At 35.9% G+C, this 19,681-nt stretch overlaps 1 pseudogene; it reads left to right on the top strand.

The window, feature by feature from the left end:
- The first annotated feature begins 16,209 nt into the window (after positions 1 to 16,209).
- LOC131176694 (F-box protein At5g49610-like) lies at positions 16,210 to 18,759 on the top strand (annotated as a pseudogene).
- The last annotated feature ends 922 nt before the right edge of the window (positions 18,760 to 19,681 follow it).

Raw genomic sequence — 19,681 nt, 5'->3', positions numbered from 1 at the left:
AGTAACAATGTGAATTATGTGATAGATCTTAGAGGATATGCTAAAGAGTTGTGTCATTGAGTTTGAAGGGAGTTGGGATAGATACCTCCCACTAGCAGAATTTGCATATAACAATAGCTACCAAGCTAGCATTCAAATGGCCCCGTATGAAGCACTGTATGGGAGGAAGTGTAGAACTCCCGTATTTTGGACTAAATTGGGCAAAGATTAGCTAGTAGGACCAGACCTGGTGAAACAGACTGAGGAGAAAGTGAAGATAATCAAAGATAATTTGAAGGTTGCCTCAGATAGACAAAAATCCTATGCCGACTTGAAGAGAAAAAAGATAGAGTATGCAGTTAGCGACAAAGTGTTTCTCAAAGTCTCACCGTGGAAGAAAGTACTGAGGTTTGGAAGAAAGGGTAAGTTAAGCCTTAGGTTCATTGGCCCATACGAAGTCATTGAACGTGTGGGACTAGTGGCCTATCGGCTAGCTTTACCACCAGAACTAGATAAGATCCATAATGTATTCCAGGTGTCTATGCTAAGAAGATACTGCTCAAACCCTTCACATGTCATCTCCACGGAGGAGATTGAAATCTGACCAGACTTGACATATGCAGAAGAACCTATACGGATATTGGCTCAGGAAGTGAAAAAATTGAGAAATAAACAAATTCCACTAGTGAAAGTACTTTGGAGGCACCATAATACCGAGGAGGCAACTTGAGAAAGTGAAGAGACGATGAGACAACAGTCCCTCAACTGTTTGCATCTGTAAATTTCGAGGATGAAATTTTTATTAGAGGGGTAGAGTTGTAACATCCTCACTTTAGCTAGTCCATACTTCATCGTCCTGACCAATATCAATCCGGGCAGCTAGAATGTTTGAAATTATAATTAGACTAGAGTGGGGAGTTATAAAGAAACCAAATAATGCTCATAAAAATCAAGAAAAATTTTTTGGAATGAAATGCACTAAGGTTAAACGAAATAAACCCAAGTTGATGAGTAACCCAAAGGAGAAGTGATGGTGAAGGCCGTTAACAATCCTAAACCCAAGGGAAAATTCATAAAATAATTTTTGAGACTCCAAAGAAGGGTTATTGAGGTTTCTAAGGCATTAGAATGCCAAGAAAATACTTAGAAAAAATTTTCAATCGATACATGCATAATTTTAGCTCGTTAAGCCAAACGGAGGGCATTTTGGTTATTTCGTCTTTAGAGATGATTTTTGGCCAACTTGTCCAGTTAAATAAATAATTTATATGACATAAAATGTTAATAAATATTGTTAAAAATTTAATTGGAATTAAATAGGCAAGAAAAAGATGAAAAATGAGAGAAATTGGACTTATGACATTATAATGATGTCATTATAATCCTCCCACCTAATCAAATGTTAACACATGGCACAAATGTATTTAAAAAGACTTAATGGGCAGAAAAAGGAAAAAAAAAAATCAAAAGCTCCTTCTTTCTTCTCCAAGCCGAAACCCTCTCTCCCATTGTCCACCATTATCAAGCTTACCAAAGCTTGATTTCTTTGGTTTTTCACCCATTAAAGCCTAAGTTCCCAACACAAAAACTTGCTCTTTCATCTTGGTGAATCTTTTTGGGAGCAAAAAGAAGTGTAAAAGAAGAACTCTTGCAAGGTTGAAATTCACTCCATTAGAGGTTAGTGACTTAACTTGCCTTTTCTCTTTCAATTCATGTTGAAGGAGTATAATTGAGTGTAAATTTATAAAGAAAGTTGTAAAACATCATGTGTATGCCCATCCTAAATTTTTGGCAGCCTTGAACTTGGTTGAGTTTTGAAGATTTCTTAGAATTAAAATGATATTGTGGCTGCCCTTAACACTAATACATTGATTAGGAAGGTGAAGTGCAAGTAATGCAACAATCTAGAATGGTGGAGCTAGGGTTTGGACCCAAATTGAGACTTTGTTCATGTATTTGGTGAAAGAGAGTTTGAATGGTCAATTACTGACCATTGGGCTGTGTGTGAATGAGGAATGAAGTGGTTTGTGTAGTGGGAATTGAAGTTAGTGTTGCTGCCCTTGGTGACCGGCAGGACTGGGCATGAGTCCAGCAGGTTTGGGCAGCAATAACTGGAGTTTTAGAGGTTCAATTGGTGCAAGGCCAATTGGACATGAAACTAGACACATAATGGCACAACTTTGGTGAAGAAATCATGCCTAGAAAACCAAACCAAGTTGACCTAAAGATTACCCTAATCCGAGTGACCTGCATTCTGCTCGGACAAAATGACCAAATGAACAGTATTTATTCATTTGGTCATAACTCAGTATAGAAAGGTCCAATTAACCTAAAATTTTACTAGCAAATAGCTGAGACATATATCTACAACTTTTATGAAGAAATGTAACCCAAATTTTGACCATAACATGTTCAAAAGGTGACCTGCAATCACTATACAAAACACTATAGATTTGGTCACCTAGAAAACTGGAAAGTTGGCAATCCGCTACCATGGTATTTAGGCTTAACAAATCTATTATGAATTAAAAAGTCAACTTTTGTATAGGAATGGTCAAGTGAATAGTAACAATCAAAATTAATGGAGTGAATGGTACTCCACTTAAATGATTTAATGAATGTTTAAATTATGTAAATGTATAGATGAGGTTTGTATTCTCATCACAAATAGAATTTAGGGGATATTGTTAATTTAATTTGAAATGTGATTTATAAATGACTATAAAGGATGTGCAAATAATATTTGAGACTTAGGTTCCTTTTATGAATATAAATGAAAATACTTGAATCTAGGTACATATAAATGAAAATGCTTAAACCTAGGTACCTATAAATTAGTGTAATAAATTAGCTAAATAATAAATAGATAGTGAGATTGATAAATAGTGAATCAGATAGATGAAATTTATGAATATATGCATGAGATAAAATGAAATTGGACATAGTATTTCCACTAGGAAATAAAATAAAAACCTATTAACACTTAATGGTGCATGAGTGAAAATAAGAGGAATCATAAATTTTATGTAAGCAAAAATACTTCTTGAATTGCAAATGATAAATTATATAAATAGTTGATTCAAATTTTTTTGAATTTGAGTGACACTAGGATTTAAGGAAAATTTAGATAAATTTGAAATCCATGAAATATTCATGGATTACTTGGAATATGAATAATAATTTATATAAATAGGGTAATAAATAAATGGATGTGTAAATTTGACAATAGTTCTCCTCATAAGAGAGAAAAATATTTCGATGTACAAATGGTATATGAAAATTTATTGATCTTAATTGAAATTATCATAAAGGGTATAGTGAATTGTTTAAATTGTGTAGGAATGAAATTTTGGGTATTTATGTATAACATCCTCATTTTAGCCATCCGCATACCATCGTCAAGTGACTAAGGTCATCCAATACAATTAGAACGTTCGAAAAAATATTTAAATTAAAGTAAAGAGCCAAAAATTAACTCAAATATTAATAAGAAAAAAATTTAGAAAAAATTATAAAATAATTTTTAGGACTCCGGAGAAGGGTCATTGAGGTTCTTATGGCATTAGAATGCCAAGAAAATACTTACAAAAATTTTTCAATCGGTACAGACAATTTTGGCCCGTTAAGCCAAACGGAGGGCATTTTGGTCATTTCGTCTTCAGAGATGATTTTTGGGCCAACTTGTCCATTTAAATAAATAATTTATATAACATAAAATATGATCAAATGTTGTTAAAAATTTAATTGAAATTAATTGGACAAGAAAAGGATGGAAAAATGAAAGAAATTGAAATTATGACATCATAAGGATGTCATTAAAAGTCTCCAACCCAATCAAGTGTTGACACATGTCACCAAGGTATTTAAAAAGACTTAATTGGCAGAAAAAGAAAGAAAAAGAAGTCCAAAAATTTGTGAAGCTCCTCTCTCCTTCTTCTTCATGTCGCCCCTTTGCCCTCTATAACCAAAGCTTTACCAAGCTTGATTTCTTGGGTTGCCATCCATTAAAACTTAAACTTCTCAATACAAAAACTTGCTCTTACACCTTAGTGATTCTTTTGGGAGCAAAAAGAAGAGGAAAACAAGAGCTTTAGCAAGTGAGAAAATCTAACTTCTTTGATGTTAGTGACCTAACCATGAATTTTTCTTTAAATTCATGTTAAGGACTTTGAATGAGTGTAAATTACAAAGAAAAAAAATTGTTGAATACCATTTATATGTAAACCCTAGATTTTTGGTAGCCATGGTTATGGTTTGATTGTGTTGAGTTTAATGAAATTAAAAGACTATCATGGCTGCCCACAACATGTATTTACTAAGTGGATTGATGAAATGAAGTGAAAATGCATGTGGGGTAATGTTTGAGTTAGGATTTGGGGTGGAAAAATGGGACTTTGACCATGTGATGATGGAAGTAGGTTTAAATGGTCAATTAGTGACCATTTGGTTTGGTTTGAATAAAAAATGAAGTTTGTTTAGTGATGGTATTTGGGTTTAGTGTGGTTGCTCTAGGTGACCTGCAGAATTGGACATGAGTCCAGCAGGTTTGGACAGCCATAACTTGAATTGTAGAGGTTCAATTGGTACAAGGCTAATTGGACATGAAACTAGACACATAATGACACAACTTTAGTGAAGAAACCATGCCCATAAAACCAAAGTAAGTGGACCAAAAGCTTGCCTTAATTCGGCTGACCTGCAGTCTGTTTATGCAAAATGATCAAATGAACAGGCCATAACACAACATAGAAAGGTCCAACTGATCTGAAATTTTACCAGTAACAAGCTGAGATATTGACCAACAACTTTCATGAAGGAACCTAACCTAAATTATGACCAGAACCTATCCAACAAGTGAGTTGCGTCACTGCTCATCGTGATCGTAGATATGGTCAGTCTAGAAAAATTTTAATCCGGCCAGTTGTGGTTTTTGGATCATAACTTGAGATAAAAAAACTCCAAATGGAGTGATTCAAAAAAAGAAATTCAACTAGACAAAATAAGGAACAACTTTCATTTTGATCATTTTGCCAAATTCCCACTGCAAAAATGACCAATGGAACAGTAAAAATGAAGTATGAAAACTGAAAATTCTGCTTAATTAACATTAAGCTTAGAAATGGTATTGGCAACCAATACCAACAAATTTTAAATGCAAAATGTGGTATGTTAGGAGTATTAAAACCAATGTATCTATTATCTATGCAAAAGTCAATATTTTGGTTGACTAATGAAGTGAATAGTAACACCAAAACTTGAAATTAAAAAATTGTAAAACTCAAAAGTGTAAAATGCCCTAGTATACCTAACAATATTGGTTTGGATAGCTTGGCATGCCAATAGGGTTCTGTTAGCAGTACTGCATATGACTTCATGCCATTCTGTGTTTCATGGCTCCCATGCCATTCTGTGACATAATATCCTTTGGCTATGTTATTTGAACTATTATATTTGGGTTTTAACCCATATAATTATTACAACTTATTAGCTATTCTGTTGCACACCGGGAGACACAGTGTGATCGATGGTGTGATGGTCCGAGGTACTTAGTACCCAAAGGCGCTTACCCATTTATCCAAATCCACCAACTAGTATGGGTTACTCGGGCAATGATAATAAACCTTATCAAATTTTAAGTGAATAATACTACAAATAATACTAGAAATTAAGTCTACCCAAAAATGAAATCATACATTCTGCATAATTATTTTATTCTATTTTATTTTATTTTATATTGTCACCACTAAGCAGAATTGCTTAGTGCAACGCTTTTGCCACGCGCAGGTACTGGAGACTAGCTGGTGAGCCCAGCAAACATCAGACCAGGTGAGCCTTCATATTTGCATCTGGAGTCCCGAGTCACCTCACACCTGCAAAGGCATATGGTAGGACATAGGATTTTGGGAGCATTTTGTATTTTGGCATTTTGTATTAGTTTTGGGTTGTAAATATAAACTCTTGTAATTATGTAATGATGTAAATATATGAAATTTCATGTTATTGAAATTTTCTGTATAATGTGTGTTGATAAATGAATTGTTAAGAAATATTTATGAATGAGCTTCTGGTGATGAAGTGAACAGAAAAGTTTTGAAAATAATGTTATGATTTGAGTTTGAGATTTTGAGATTGACTTGAATGTGAATAATGGAATTTGGATTTGGAAATTATATTAGAAGTGTTTTCAAACAGGTTCAGAAGAGCTTTTTTTCCAATTTACAATTGGCACTCTGTCGGATTTTCTATAAAATTTGCGAAAAAATTCAGATTTATCAAAATTGTAAATAAGTTAATTAAAAAGGGATAAATTATAAATAGAAACATAAATTGGTGCTCCGGCACACTGAGTGACATAACTTGCTCGACTACACTATAGACAGGTAAGGGGTGTCACATTTAGTGGTATCAGAGCATCGGTTTAGGCGTTTCTAGGCCTATATAGAGTACATACCATTGCATTGCATTTGTAAGTGTTGAGGTGACACTGATGCAGATCTGTTTGTTTTCTTATTTTGAATAGGATATGGATCCTGCTTCGCAAAGAGCAGTTGATGAAGAGGTAGAGAGTCATGCTCCACCAAGGGCTGAGTTTGGGGGCGGGGGAGAATCTACTCCACCAGCAGCTGAGGCACCTACCCAACCTCAGTTTGCACTATTTCAACAAATGACCGAGTTTTACCGGAAAATGATGGGGGCAATTCCACCACCACAACTATAGCCACAACCTCCACTAGAACCACAGAAATCTCATTTGGAGAAATCGAGGAAGCTGTGGACTTCTTTGGGAAGAGGGTAGATGATCCCATGGCCACAGAAAATTGGTTGGATAGAACCATCAGAGTGTTGAAACAGCTAAATTACACCCCTGAGCAGAACCTAGTGGGTGTTGTGTCCCTACTTCAGGATGATGCATATCAGTGGTGGAACACAGTAACTAGTGAGGTGCAACCTGAACGGATCACTTGGGAATTCTTCCTCACAGAGTTCAGGAAGAAATATATTAGCAAAGTGTATTTAGAAGAGCAAAGAAGGGAATTTATCAGTTTGAGATAGAGACAGTTGTCAGTGGCTGAGTATGAGCGTGAGTTTGTCAAACTGAGCCGGTATGGGAGGGAGATAGTCCCTACAGAGGCAGAGAGGTGCAGAAGGTTTGAAGAAGGGCTCAATGACAACATCAAAGTCATGATCATAGCATTGGAGATCACTGATTTTGCTAAGCTAGTAGATGCTGAATCAAAGGTGGAAAGGGTCAGAATCAATGAACAAAATAGAAGGGAAAGACAGCAGAAGAGGGGTCCGAGTCAGTCCAGTGCATTTTCTGCTCCCAGTAAGAAGAGTAAGGGTCCTCCTGCTCAGAGTTCAGGACCACCACAGGGTCAAGGCTAGTCTCAGGGGCCCAGACCACAGTTTACACCTAGGAGAGGCCAGTCCACACCATCAATGGGTAGCTCTCCAGGGACGGTGTTTAGGGGACCAGCCCCTGCATCTTCTGCTTGTCAGTACTGCTAGAAGTGGCATAAGGGGGAATGTTGGCGAGTGACCGGTGCATGCTTACAGTGTGGATCGAGAGAACACCAGATCAAGAATTGTCAGAAGAGGACTACTACAGTTGCTCCAACACAAATTGACAAACCTGCTCCTGCACCACAAAGGGGTAGGAAGCCCGATAAACTTGAGGCAGCTGGTCCATCACTGAGGCCTGCATCCGAGTCAGCTGAGAGGCCAGACACTAGAATACCTGCCAGGGCCTATGCCATCAGAGCTCAGGAGGAGCAAGATGCCCCAGATGTCATCAGGGGTACGTTTTCCCTCTACAACACTTCTATACATGCATTGGTGGATCCTGGATCCACTCATTCCTACATTTGCATCAAACTACCCATAGAGAGGGGAGTTCCAGTTGAGGAGAGTGATAAAGACATTCTGGTCACAAATCCACTAGGCCACAGTGTGGTAGTGAATAAAGTGTATAAAGGTTGCTCGTTGAGGATTCAGGGGTATGAATTCTTGGTAGACCTAATTGAATTGTCCTTCCACGAGTTTGACGTGATTTTGGGTATGGACTGGTTGTCTACGTCATCAGGCAATAGTTGATTGTAAATTGAAGAGGATTTCTCTGAAAACTTCTGAGGGTAATGAGATTACTGTTGTGGGTGAAAGGACAGATTTCCTGTCCAATGTTATATCAGCCATGGTTGCAAGAAGATTGATGAGAAAAGGCTGTGAAGCTTACCTAGCACACGTGGTTGATACTAGGCAAGCTAAGCAAAATCTGTGTAATATACCCACAGTAAAAGACTTCCCAGATGTATTTCCTGAAGAGTTGCCTGGTTTACCACCAGAAAGGGAAGTCGAGTTTGCTATTGAGGTAATGCCGGGTACAGCACCCATTTCTATTGCTCCTTATCGGATGGCACCCACTGAATTGAGGGAGTTGAAAACTCAGTTGCAAGAGTTGCTTGATAAGGGGTTCATACGCCCCAGTGTGTCACCATGGGGAGCTCCGGTGCTGTTTGTGAAAAAGAAGGATGGAACCTTGAGATTGTGTATTGATTACCGGCAATTGAACAAAGTAACTGTGAAGAATAAATATCCATTGCCCAGAATTGACGATCTATTTGATCAGTTGAAGGGAGCCGGTGTATTTTAAAAAATTGATCTCGCATCGTGGTATCATCAATTGAGGGTAAAGGATGCAGATGTGTCAAAAACTGCATTCAGAACTCGATATGGGCACTATGAATTTTTAATGATGCCGTTTGGGTTAACAAATGCACCAGCAGCATTTATGGACCTTATGAATTGTATCTTCCATCCATACTTAGATCGGTTTGTAGTGGTCTTTATTGATGATATTCTGGTGTATTCCAAGACCAGGGAAGAACATGATGAACATTTGAGGATTATTCTGCAAACCCTGTGAGAAAAGAAGCTGTATGCTAAGTTGTCCAAGTGTGACTTCTGGATGAGTGAGATCTCTTTTCTTGGACACATAGTATTAGCTGAGGGGATTAGAGTGGATCCCAAAAAGATAGAAGCAGTGATGGAATGGAAGCCTTCCAGAAATACAACTGAGGTCAGAAGTTTCTTAGGGCTAACTGGATACTACAGAAGATTTGTAAAGGGGTTTTCTTATACCGCCTCCAATGACCAAGTTGTTGAACAAGAATGTGAAATTTGGTCGAATGACAAGTGCCAAGCCGCTTTTGAAAGGCTAAAGGCTATGTTGTGAAGCACTAGTGTTAACACAAACAAGGTCGTGAAAAGACTTTGTGGTCTACAAAGTGATGCCTCACATAATGGGCTAGGGTGTATTGATGCAAGAGGGGAAAGTAGTCGCCTATGCTTCCAGCAATTAAGGCCACATGAATGTAACTATCCTACTCATGACCTAGAGTTAGCAAAGAATTATCTTCGTGACCAAGATATGGAGGCAATATTTATATGGTGAAAAATGCTACATCTATACAGACCACAAGAGTCTAAAATATTTGCCAACCCAGAAGGAGCTCAATCTTAGACAGAGGCGATGGATTGAGTTCCTCAAGGACTATGATTGTGTGATAGATTATCATCCTAGAAAGGCAAATGTAGTTGTTGATGCTTTGAGCAGGAAGTCCATCACAGCTTTAAGATCACTAAATGCCTGTCTGTCCTTAGCTCAAGATGGAGCTATTTTGGCTGAGTTACAAGTGAGGCCAACCCTGCTACAGCAGATACAAGATGGGCAGAGGGCAGATGAAAAACTAATGGCCATTGTGGGAAAAATTCCTGAGGGAAAGGAAACTGAATATGAGGTGAAAGCAGATGGGTGTCTGTACTACAGAGGAAGAGTGTGTGTACTAGATGATGGGGAACTGAAGACTAGTATTTTGAAAGAAGCACACACTAGTGTTTATGCTATGCACCCGGGGAGCACAAAAATGTATAATAATTTGAAGCCTCATTATTGGTGGCCAAGTATGAAGAGGGATATAGTTGACTATGTGACTAAGTGTTTGACATGTCAGCAAGTTAAAGCAGAACATCAAGTTCCATCAGGATTGCTATAGGCTATAAGCATACCTGAATGGAAATGGGACCGGGTCACTATAGATTTTGTTAGTGGTCTACCTCTCACCCAAAGGAAGCATGATGCAGTATGGGTGATAGTGGATAGATTGACGGTCAAAGACATTTTCTCGCCGCTTAGACTAATTACTCATCGGAGAAGCTAGCGTAATTGCATATCGCTGAGATAGTTAGACTACATGGAATCCCACTTTCCATCATATCTGACCGAGACCCAAGATTTACATCGAGATTCTGGAAAAAGTTGCAAGAAGCCTTGGGCACACAACTCCGTTTTAGCACGGCTTTTCATCCCCAGATGGATGGACAGTCAGAACGAGTAATCCAGGTAAACCAAAGAACTAATTGAATTTTTATAGTTAATAAATTGAAATGATAGTAACAATGTGAATTATGTGATAGATCCTGGAAGATATGCTAAGGAGTTGTGTCATAAAGTTTGAGGGGAGTTGGGATAGATACCTCCCACCGCACTGTGATATAAAAATAGCTACCAAGCTAGCATTCAAATGGCTCCGTATGAAGTACTGTATGGGAGGAAATGTAGAACCCCAGTGTGTTGGACTGAATTGGGCGAAGATAAGCTGGTAGGACCAGACCTGGTGAAACAGACTGAGGAGAAAGTGAAGATAATAAAAGCTAACTTGAAGGTTGCCTCAGATAGACAAAAGTCTTATGCCAACCTGAAGAGAAAAGAGATAGAGTATGTAGTTGGTGATAAAGTGTTTCTCAAAGTCTCACCATGGAAGAAAGTACTGAGATTTGGAAGAAAGGGTAAGTTAAGCCCTAGGTTCATTGGCCCATATGAAGTCATTGAACGTGTGGGACCAGTGGCCTATCAGCTAGCTTGACCACCAAAACTGGATAAAATTCATAATGTATTCCATGTTTCCATGCCAAGAAGATATCGCTCAGACCCTTCACATGTCATTTCCATGGAAGAGATTGAAATCCAACCGGACTTGACATACACAGAAGAACCTATACAAATCCTAGCTCGGGAAGTGAAGGAACTGAGAAATAAACAAATTCCACCAGTGAAAGTGCTTTGGAGGCACCACAACACTCAAGAGGCAACTTGGGAAAATGAAGAGATAATCAGGCAACAATTTCCTCAACTGTTTGCATCAGGTAAATTTCGAGGACGAAATTTTTATTAGAGGGGAAGAGTTGTAACATCCTCATTTTAGCTAATCCGCATAGCCATCAAGTGGACTGACTGTCGGTCCATACCTAGAACGTTCGGAAAAATATTTAAATTAAAGTAAGGAACCAAAAATTAACTCAAATATTAATAAGAAAAAAATTTATGAAAAATTATAAAATAATTTTTGGGACTCTAGAGAAGGGTCATTGAGGTTCTTATGGCATTAGAATGCCAAGAAAATACTTACAAAAATTTTTTAATCGGTACAGATAATTTTGGCCCGTTAAGCCAAACGGAGGGCTTTTTGGTCATTTCGTCTTTAGAGATGATTTTTGGGCCAACTTGTCCAGTTAAAAAAATAATTTATATAACATAAAATATGATTAAATGTTGTTAAAAATTTAATTGAAATTAATTGGACAAGAAAAGGATGGAAAAATGAAAGAAATTAAAATTATGACATCATAAGGATGTCATTAAAAGTCTCCAACCCAATCAAGTGTTGACACATGTCACCAAGGTATTTAAAAAGACTTAATTGGCAGAAAAAGAAAGAAAAAGAAGTCCAAAAATTTGTGAAGCTCCTCTCTCCTTCTTCTTCATGCCGGCCCCTTTGCCCTCTATAACCAAAGCTTTACCAAGCTTGATTTCTTGGGTTTTCATCCATTAAAACTTAAACTTCTCAACATAAAAACTTGCTCTTACACCTTGGTGATTCTTTTGGGAGCAAAAAGAAGAGGAAAACAAGAGCTTTAGCAAGTGGAAAAATCTCACTCCTTTGAGGTTAGTGACCTAACCATGAATTTTACTTTAAATTCATGTTAAGGACTTTGAATGAGTATAAATTACAAAGAAAAAAAAATTATTGAATACCATTTGTATGTAAACCCTAGATTTTTGGTAGCCATGGTTAGGGTTTGATTTTGTTGAGTTTAATGAAATTAAAAGACTATCATGGCTATCCACAACATGTATTTACTAAGTGGATTGATGAAATGAAGTGAAAATGCATGTGGGGTAATGTTTGAGTTAGGGTTTGGGGTGGAAAAATGGGACTTTGACCATGTGATGATGGAAGTAGGTTTTAATGGTCAATTAGTGACCATTTGGTTTGGTTTGAATAAAAAATGAAGTGTGTTTATTGATGGATTTGTTTAGTGTGGTCGCTCTAGGTGACTGCAGACTGGACATGAGTCCAGCAGGTTTGGGCAGCCATAACTTGAATTGTAGAGGTTCAATTGGTGCAAAGACAATTAGACATGAAACTAGACACATAATGACACAACTTTGGTGAAGAAACCATGCCCATAAAACCAAACCAAGTGGACCAAAAGCTTGCCTTAATCCGGGTGACCTGCAGTCTGTTTCTGCAGAATGACCAAATAAACAATTTCATTTGGCCATAACTCAATGTAGAAAGGTCCAATTGACCTAAAATTTTACCAGCAATAAGCTGAGATATAGACCAACAACTTTCATGAAGGAACCTAACTCAAATTATGATCAGAACGTATCCAACAAGTGAGTTGCAGTCACTATTCACTGCACCGCAGATATGGTCAGTCCAGAAAAATTTTAATCCGGCCAGTTGTGGTTTTTGGACCATAACTTAAGCTAAAAAACTCCAAATGGAGTGATTCAAAAAAAGAAATTCAACTAGACAAAATAAGGAACAACTGTTATGTTGATCATTTTGCCAAATTCCCACTGTAAAAATGACCAATTGAACAGTAAAGATGAAGCATGAAAACTGAAAATTCTGCTTAATTAACATTAAGCTTAAAAATGGTATTGGCAACCAATACTAATAAATTTTAAATGCAAAATATGGTATGTTGGGAGTATTAAAATCAATGTATCTATTATCTATGCAAAAGTCAACATTTTAGTTGACTAATGAAGTGAATAGTAACACCAAAACTTGAAATTCAAAAATTGTAAAACTCAAAAGTGTAAAATGCCCTAGTATACCTAACAAGATTGGTTTGGATAGCTTGGCATGCCAATAGGGTTCTGTTAGTAGTACTGCATATGGCTTCATGCCATTTTGTGTTTCATGGCTCCCATGCCATTTTGTGACATAATAGCCTTTGGCTATGTTATTTGAACTATTACACTTGGGTTTTAACCCCGATAATTATTACAAATTATTAGTCGCTTGCACAATCGGGAGACACAGCAGACCGATGATGTGATGGTCCGAGGTACTTAGTACTCAAAGGCTATTTTACCCATTTATCCAAATCCACCAACTAATATGGGTTACTCGGGCAATGATAATAAATCTTATCAAATTTTAAGTGAATAATACTACAAATAATACCAGAAATTAAGTCTACCAAAAAATGAAATCATACATTCTGCATAATTATTTTATTCTATTTTATTTTATTTTATATTGTCACCACTAAGCAGAATTGCTTAGCATCGCTTTGCCACGCGCAGTAATCGGAGACCTAGCCGGGTGAGCCCAAAGAGACATCGACGGTGAGCCTTCAGATTTGCATCCGGAGTCCCGAGTCACCTCACACCTGCAGTGCATATGGTAGGACATAGGATTTTGGGAGCATTTTGTATTTTGGCATTTTGTATTAGTTTTGGGTTGTAAATATAAACTCTTGTAATTATGTAATGATGTAAATATATGAAATTTCATGTTATTGAAATTTTCTGTATAATGTGTGTTGATAAATGAATTGTTGAGAAATATTTATGAATGAGCTTCTGGTGATGAAGTGAACAAAAAAGTTTTGAAAATAATGTTGTGATTTGAGTTTGAGATTTTGAGATTGACTTGAATGTGAATAATGGAGTTTGGATTTGGAAATTATATTAGAAGTGTTTTTAAACAGTTCGAAGAACTGCTTTTTCCAATTTATCACAAGACTCACCGGATTTTCTATAAAATTTGTAGAAAATTCAGATTTATCAAAATTGTAAATAAATGAATTAAAAAGGGATAAATTGTAAATAGAAACATAAATTGGTGCTTCGGCACACTGAGTGGCATAACTTGCTCGGCTACACTATAGACGGGTAAGGGGTGTCACATTATGCTTTTGCTATGAATAAAAGTTAAAATGCTATAAATTAGAATCGGAGTATTTAATAAAATAATGATATTATGTGCCCTTGTATTGCCTAGACATATATGTCAAATTGGATAGATTGACATGCCAATAGAATATTGTTTTAGAAGTACTGCATAAGGCTTTATGCTTGTATTCATGGCTTTATACTTGCACTCATGGCTTTTATGTCCGATTACTTGTTATCATGGCTTTTAGCCATACTCATATGTTATTATGGCTTTTTAGCCATACTAACTGCATACGTGGTTGACATACTGAGTTTACGCGTCCCATGGTATGACGGCCTGAGGCACCGCGGTGTCCAGTGCCAACGACTCGTTATCTAGTTTAGTCAGCTGTCATAGGTTACTTGGACAGTGAAATTTATTGAAATAAGTTAAGAATATTAGCAATTAAAAATATTAGAAATTGAATAAAATAAATGAGTAAGATGATCTAAAATAAATTAGAATAGTTATTTATTAAAAAGAATCGAAATGAACTGGACTGATATTAAAATTTACTTATTATGAAATAATCTGAAACAACCTAGAAAGTATTGAGAAAATGCTAAAATATTAGCAAAGGAAATTATAACATAAATAAATATTGTAAATGTGACTTACATAATAATATAAGCATAAATTTATTATTTTTAGATTATTTTTCTATTGTACATTATTACTGTCTATTTGCGAAAAAAACACTTCCAAAGAAGACTAAATTAGGATAAAACATATTAAAGTTTAGAAATCGCATGTGAAGTATAAATAAATCTTAATAATCCGAATTTTATTTTATATTTATCTTTATTTGTATATTATTTTCTTTATTATATTATTGCACCACTAAGCAGCTATGCTTAGCACGATGGATTTGTTTCCTCGCGCAGATACTGAAGGTAAAGTCAACGAATATTAAACAGAGATTTTAGAGTTCTGATCTGTAGAGTATTCAAAGTTGTCACCTCCTCAGCAATGCATATAGATAGAGCCCATATAGGTTATAATTTGTATGTTGTATAAAATGCTTAGTTATAGTATTATAATGTAGATTATGAAAATATAATTAATAGGAATGTGATGTAAATTAATAAAGTAGTTTTTTCATACGTAAGTAATTTATATATCATGTAAATTATGAAATTATGTAATTATTTTGTAAAGCATGTAAATTAATGAAATTTGAAAATTTTGCTTATGTAATTTGAGTATGAATGAGATTGTATGGGTTTGAAGACAAAATTGAAATATATAGATGATTAATGAAATATGAGATGATTATGAGAATAATTGATGTGATTTTTATTGTAGAATATTATTGAACAATTTCAAGTAAGTGAATAGTAAAATATATCAAACAAAAATAAAATAGGAGAAATTTCGCTGATTTTTTCATAGAAAAATAATTGATATTAAAATATAATAAGAATAAAATTATTAAAAAAATAAAGTAAAATAAGATTGATGCTTCTATACCGAGTGTGACATATATTGCTCGACTACACTATAGACGAGTGAGTAATATCACAAAATAGATTAAAAATTTATATGATTAATGAATCTACCAATAATTAATGAAAGCTATTCCTAATAGTAACTCATTTCAATCAGCTAAATACTTTTGATTGAATTAAAAATTAAAATTTCTGAAAAATAATAATTAAAGTATATTATTTAAATAAAAAAAGAAACTTAATTAAAACGGTTCAATTTTTGGATTATAATCAAAATAGACTAGCATCACTTTTTCCCTGGGCTTAAAACATCCTAGCCACTTCCCGACAACAAGCCACGTTTCTATTTTTTGTCACGCCCCTCAATGCGCGTGCACTCTCTCCCTCTCTCTCCTTGGTGCAAAGAAGTCCTCGGTGTAATCCCCGTGTTTTGGGTGCTAGCTTAGAGCATCAAGTCCCTCCCATCACAGCCGTTGATCAGATTATTTGAAGTATCGTAATATTGAACCTCGATACACCCAAGTGAGACCTTTTGGCATCTGTACCGTCTCCCAGTACCTGCCTACATGCTGAGCTACTGCTAACCTACTGGCGCTACAGAATGCACATTTTGTTACGTTAGACAGAGAGAGATCTTTCTTTTTCACTATCGCTTCCTATATAGGGATAGGGAGAGCAAAGAAAGTGAGAATAGCTTGGTGCATGGTGGTGCTGGTGTCTCTGCTACGTGCTTGGCAAGAAACCGTGAGAAAACACAGTTCTGCTTGGTTTTTCTTTTGATTGTTATGGTATTTTTCTTATGTATTTTTCTTATGTATACCATGCGGTTTTCTTTCAATGGTGATTCACTGATATCCCATTTTTTAAAAACTGGTTTAGAAGCATTAGTGAGTTTAAGCCCTGTTTGATTGGCAAGAAAATGAAAAGCATTTAGGAAAATGAATAGAAGCCTACTATTTTAATTTGAATATTTAAAGTTTGTCTATCTCCCTTTCTGGGTTTCTTTAGGATTTTGTATTTCTTTTGGTTTCTTCTATCATTACTAACTTCAACGATTTATTTGATGATAATTTTTAAGCGAAAAATAAAATTACTATAAAAACTCTAATTTCCTTTTGTGTTTTTATTGCATCAAATGTGAAAAATAATAAATGCAGTCATCCAATATATACTCTGTTTTAGGTACAAGAAAATAAGATGATTTTTCCTTTTCTATTGTTTTCTTTCTTAGCTGCCAAACAGGGCAGGATTTTGGATAGACAAGCTACACAGAGATAGTACTTTTCACAAAGGCTTTGCCACTCAACCCTCTCACTGCATCTTATGGACCTTCTATACTCATCTTTAACCATTCTTCATCCCATGAAGAAGAAAATCAATGAGTGTCTTTTTCTTTTCTTTTCTTTCTTTTTTTGTTTTTAGTGAAAAGGGATGAGGGAAATTTAATTCAAGGATCATTAAAAAGGATTTTGAGTAATCTGTTTAGCCAAATTTGTCAAGTAAATAAGAGAGTTCTATTTGGGTTACCGTCTCACGCCAACATCTGCTGATATGTTGTGGCTTTTGAGATTTCCCAATTCTCTATAAGATATATACTATACATACTACCACAGTCTGGAATCTTCCATCCACAAGCTGACTAGATGTTTCCCTGCATAGAATTCAGAAAGAAGACTTTGTGTTTGCTAGCATGGAAAGAAAATGAAATTGTTAACAAACCGAGTAATAAATACATTTCAAGGTCTCTCTATCTGATTGTTGGTTCCTTTAGTCCCTAATCAATGAAGAAGTATAATTTAACATAATTTGCATAAATTATTGATGAGTTATGAACGAACATGCAATGTCTCATCATTTTGTTTTGTTTTCTGCATTAGGAAATGGATAAGTTTGGGAACTTGAACACTGACATTCCTTTTGATGTGCTCTCCCGATTACCAACAAAGGATTTGGTTGAGTTGAAGTTTGTTTCAAAAGGCTGGCACCAACTGGTAACCGATCCTTCCTTTATCCAAGTTCAGTCACAAAGAATACAACCACTATCAGGTTTCTTCTTCCAGCAGAGGTTCCAGTGGTGCCAGGATGACATTGTAATTATCAACTACATTCCTATGAAATGGGAAGGAGCTGAATTGCACAAAAAAGTCTTTGATTTCCTCCCTCAGGATGTTGTTCTCTTAACATCCTGCAATGGGCTATTTTGTTGTCGAAGTTGCTTTCCTTTTGAGCAGCCAGCTATCTTTGTCTGCAACCCCTTGAACAAGGAATGGATTAAACTAGACTGGGCTGAACCTGACAAAGAAAAAAGCATTGCTCTGGCATTTGATCCCTTTCAGGATTTTTCAGACAATTCAGCAAATTTCAAACTGGTTAGCGTTTCACAATCAGAGACTGAGCAGGAAGAATTCTACTTCTCATTTGAAATATATTCTTCAAAGACTAGGAGCTGGAAACTATCAAAGGAGATTTGTTGGTGCAACAGCAATTTGTACAAGAACAAAGGTGTTTTCATTGGAGGGATCTTACACTGGCTTACTGATGGTGATCAGATCCTCACATTTAATGTTGAAAACGAGTTCGCTTGGTTGATTTCAGCACCACTTCCTGCTATGGAACTCAATAGTGTACCTGAGTCTTGCATTGAGACTCTAAAGGCTGCTTACATTATATAATGATCTCCGAAGAAGGACTTCATGTGTGGTTTCTTGAGGATTATTTTGACTGCAAATGGTCAATGAAGCACTGCAAAACTCTTGCGGCGATGGAACAGGAACATGGTCAGTTTTTCTACAACTTACAGGAGAGAGTGAAGCAGCGGCTGACTGGTAACCCATGGATGGATCCCTTAGCCTTCAAAGATGGGGTCCTATTGTTGAGGGTATCAAACACTATCTACTTATATCACATTGAGAGGTGTAAGATGGATGAAGTCTGTGACATTTCAAAGTTTGGTACGAATTCCATGTTTTGTCCTACTGTGCTTCCTTACTCAATGAGCTTGGTCCCTTTACTCAACAAGGCATAGGTTTTTCTTTCTTTCTTTTTTTATTTTTTTATTTTTTTCTTAATCAAAGCAACAAGGCATAGTTCAAACGTTCATATCCTAACCCTTAATTTGGAAATTGAAGTTGCAGATTTGTGTTGCAGGACAACAAGTTTGGTTATTTTGTGTTTTGTTGGTGGTTTAAGTGAAGGACAAGTATTCTGTTGGCACCTTCAATGTATATGTCATGCAAACACAAGAAATATTCAGAAAGGGAAGATGAACAAATATCAATTTTTTTTATTAATTTTCAATTATAATATGCATAAAAATAAATTCTCTAGTAAAATAATTAAATAACATGTATTTATAGTATTAAATGTACTCTACAACTTAACTAAGTCTTTATCCCAAAAATTTGGGGTCGGCTATATGGATTCTTTTACTCCACTCTAAATGATTTTGAGTTAAATCTTCGGAAATGTGCAATACTTCTAAGTTATATTGTACTACTTTTCTTCAAATCAGTTTAGGTCTACCCATTCTTTTATTTCTATCCTCTAACCTAATGTGCTCTACTTGTCTAATTGAAGCCTCCGTATGTCTATGCTTCACATGACCAAACCACCTCAATCTCCCTTCTCTCAACTTATCCTCAATTGGCACTACTCATACTTTTTCTCTAATACTCTCATTATGGATTTTATCTAGTCTAGTATGGCAACTCATCCACCTTAACATTCTCATCTCCATAACTCTTATTTTAGACACATATGACTCTTTCAGTGAGAATTCAACTAGACAGAGTCCGACAATAAAATGGACCATTCAAAAGAGAGTTTTTGACTCGCCAGACCTATAAACACAATATATAATAAAATAGGGAGCTCAGCTTGCCCTTAACATAATCAAAATGTCATAACTCAAATAGGAGCTCAGCTCCCTCATCCAATCCCATCATGCATACAGTTAAT

This window comes from Hevea brasiliensis, unplaced genomic scaffold (genome assembly GCF_030052815.1).
Source record: "Hevea brasiliensis isolate MT/VB/25A 57/8 unplaced genomic scaffold, ASM3005281v1 Scaf224, whole genome shotgun sequence".
NCBI lineage: Eukaryota > Viridiplantae > Streptophyta > Magnoliopsida > Malpighiales > Euphorbiaceae > Hevea > Hevea brasiliensis.
This window is presented reverse-complemented; position numbering and strand designations above follow the sequence as displayed.